This window comes from Colobus angolensis, unplaced genomic scaffold (assembly GCF_000951035.1).
Source record: "Colobus angolensis palliatus isolate OR3802 unplaced genomic scaffold, Cang.pa_1.0 Scaffold149, whole genome shotgun sequence".
NCBI classification, from domain to species: domain Eukaryota; kingdom Metazoa; phylum Chordata; class Mammalia; order Primates; family Cercopithecidae; genus Colobus; species Colobus angolensis.
This window is the reverse complement of record NW_012114588.1, coordinates 508,221-512,107: the sequence shown is the minus strand read 5'-3', so window position 1 is coordinate 512,107 and position 3,887 is coordinate 508,221.

Sequence of the window (3,887 nt, the reverse complement as noted above, 5' to 3'; positions counted from 1 at the left end):
TCACTGCAACCTCCACCTCCTGGGTTCAAGCGAGTCTCCTTCCTCAGCCTCCCGAGTAGCTGGGATTACAGGTGCTCACCACCATGCCTAACTTTTGCTATTTTAGTAGAGACGGGGTTTTGCCATGTTGGCCAGGCTGGTCTCGAATTCCTGACCTCAGGTGATCCACCCACCTCGGCCTCCCAAAGTGCTGGGATTACCCGCGTGAGCCACCATGCCCGGCCTGAATTTCCTCCGTTTTGAAGGCTGAATGATGTTCCATTGCATGGATAGACCGCTTTTTTTTTATTCCTTCATCCATGGATGAACATTTGGGTGGCTTCACAATGACCTTTTGGTCATTGTGCATAATGCTGATGTGAATGTGCAAATATCTATCTGAGTCCCTGCTTTCAATTCTTTTGGGTATATGCCCAGATGTGGAATTTCGGGATCACCTGGTCATTCTATGTTTAATTCTTTAAGGAACTGACCATACTATTTTTTCATAAAATCATGAGAAATCTCCAGGTCAGAACTCCCTCCCTTGAGTTGTTTGCTGAACTTTGTAGCCTCGCTGTGCAGGTTCAGATGGCCGAGGAAGTAGGGGTGCAGGTAAGGGGCCCTCCAGGGGCTGCAGCCTCTATGAGGCATGAACTTTCCCATACCTGCCAGCAAAGGTAGGTGAGGAAGTCAGCCTGTCCATCTGCACTCAAGGAGGAAGGATAAAAAGCGCCTTTGAAAATGTGTGCCTAGGGCGGGTGTGGTGGTTCGCGCCTGTAATCCCAGCACTCTGGGAGACTGAGGCGGGCAGATCTGCTAAGGTCAGGAGTTCGAGACCAGCCTGACCAACATGGTGAAACCCTATGTCTACCAAAAATACAAAAATTAGCCAGGCATGGTGGTTTATGCCTGTAACCCCAGCTACTCAGGAGGCTGAGGCAGGAGAATCGCTTGAACCCGGGAAGTAGAGGTTGCAGCAAGCCGAGATCATGCCACTGAACTCCAGCCTGCACAACAGAGTGAGACTCCGCCTCAAAAATTATATATGTACGTAATTGCAGATCCTTTCACCATGTGATATCTGCCATGCCTCTGAGCCTTTGCACATGCTGTGCCCCTCCCTGCCCTTTCCTGCTGGTAGAGTCACCTCCAATGCCACCTCCATGTGGAGCCCTGGCTGCTCTCCCTCTCCAGCCCTTGCTAACCACACCTCTGCCTGCGCCCTCAGTGCCCCAGCGATGTCCCCATGGAGACACATTTATTTCTGTGTGTTTCTCCTGCTCTGGTTTTTATTGTATCGCCTGTGTAACACGAACAGCTAACAGGATTGTGGAAGGTGTGCCCTCCCCAACCTCCCTCTTATCCTTTCATCAAGGGAGAGTCTTACTGCAAAAGAGAGGTAGAACTTGATTTCAAGAACCGGTGTCCATGAACATCGTAACATTTCATTTCTTTTTCTTATTTATTTATTTATTTTTTGAGATGGAGTTTTGCTCTTGTTGCCCAAGCTGGAGTGCAATGGTGCGATCTTGGCTCATTACAACCTCTGTCTCCTGGGTTCAAGCCATTCTCCTGCCTCAGCCTCCCAAGTAGCTGAGATTATAGGCCTGTGCCACCACGCTTGGCTAATTTTTGGTATTTTTAGTAGAGATGGGGTTTCACCATGTTAGCCAGGCTGGTCTCGAACTCCTGACCTCAAGTGATCCACCCGTCTCGGCCTCCCAAAGTGCTGGGATTACAGGTGTGAGTCATTGTGCTGGGCATTTCATTTTTTAAAAAATCATCTGTGAATTTTAGATGGAGTCTCCCTTCAAGGTGTGAGCACCAGTATATTTTGTTTGTTTTAGTTTTTTAAAAATCGAACTGCAAGTCATCACATATTCAGTGGGGTTTTAAATGCACCTCCTAGTTTGAGGCACGTGGGGCTGACTTGGGGCTGACTTGGGGCTGCCTTCCCTTCCCTGTTTTTGAGTCCATGGGAGACTGGCCTGTCCTGGCAGGATGCCTGCGGTCCCTGGGAACTTGGTGTCCTAGGAGAGGGCTGCTGATGTTTTCTTCCTACAGCTGTTCCGTCTCACGCCAAGGGCTTTCCCTCTGAGGGAGGTGGGGTGTGGTGGGGGCGGGGGTCATCTAATCCTCCAGGAGAAGCTTGGAGTTGCCAGCACTTCTTAGGCAAGCAGACAAGCCTATCTTCTGGCCCAGAAGCTGGGCTGGCTCTTCCACCCTGGTCGTACAATGAGGACATGGTGGGGACTTGGCCCCCTCCTCTGCACCTTCACAGGCACCCCTGATGATCATGGATCACATTTCCAGCCCCAGAACTTTAGAAGCATCTTGTTCCTGGATGACAGATTAAGTCACAAGTCCTGAATGAGGAGCAGCTGGGAAGGTGACCATGAGCACGTGTTTTCATTCAAATATCAAGTCCCCAGGAGAGGGGTGGATGTAGGGGCATCTATCTGTGGAAATAGCCCTGCTTAACTGTACATAGTTTTTCTTTTTCTTTCTTTTTTTGAGACAGGGTCTTGCTCTGTCACCAGGCTGGAGTGCAGTGATGCAATCACGGCACACTCGTGCTCAAGTGGTCCTCCTAGCTTGGCCTCCCAAGTAGCTGGGCCTACAGGTGCATGGCACCATGCCCGAGTAATTTTTGTTTTTTTAATAGAGACTGGATCTCCCTATGTTTCCTAGGCTGATCTCGGACTCCTAAGCTTAGGCAATTTACCCACTTCCCAAAGTGTTGGGATTACAGGCATGAGCCACCACACCTGGCCAACTTTTACATATTTTATAGCTCACATTTGACATCAGGAATCAGATCCATCCACAGGGATTGAAAGAAAGAAAAACTGAGTAATCCGTCCCGGGGTCGTATGTCAGGACATACGTTTATTATACATCTGGATTTTTAAATTAGCGGAAGGCTCATGAGACTACAGTCCATGGGTAGGCCTGTTTTTGTAGCTCCAGATCTGGGTAAGAATGATTTTTACATTTTTAGATGCTTGGGGAGAAAAAAAAAAAAGCGAAAAAAGAATATTGTGCAACATGTGAAAAGCATAGAAATTCACATTTTCCTGCTTATAAATAAAGTTTTATTGGGACCTAGCCACACCCATGGCAGAGCTGAGTAGTCAGGTCAGAGATTGTGTGGCTGCAAAGCTGAAAAGTTACTATTCAGCCCTTAACAAAGCGTTCACTGAGGCTTGGGTTAGAATATTGGCGATAAAGGAGTTAATGATGCTGCTTATCTGTAGCACCCAGCACGGTGCTGGGCAGCACTGAACGTTCAATACATATGTGCCTGATGAATGAATGAATGAATAATGAACCAACAAACAAGGTCACTTGGTTTCACATACAGGTCTAAATGCTCTTGTTTCCCAGATCCAGGCTACACTGATGCCTAGGCCTGAAAGGAGATGTGGTGGTCACAGCCCCCTGTAAACCCACACACTTCTGGGGCAGTTGTGTCACTGCAATGTGACCACTGAACAGCCACAGAGCTAGCTCAGCTGAGGAACACACATGTCTCAGGTATAAACGTCACTCCTTGTTCTCAGAGCTGCAAATGTCAGGTCAACTGATGTATTAGTTTGCTTGGGCTGGCATAGCAAAGTACCACAGCTAGGGGCCTTCAACAACAGAAATTGATTTTGCACAATTCTGGAGGCTGGAAATCTGAGATCAGGGTGCCAGCAGGGTTGGTTTCTGGTGAGGTCTCTCTTCTTGGCTTGCAAACGGCTGCCTTCTTGCTGTGTTCTCACATGCTATTTCTTTGTACAGGAGCACCCCTGCTGTCTCTTCCTTTTCTTCTTTTGTTTTTTCCCCTTTTCTCAGGGGCTTTCACTTTTGATCATGTCTAGCTATCTGACTACCCTAACATTCATATAGTTTATCTTTTC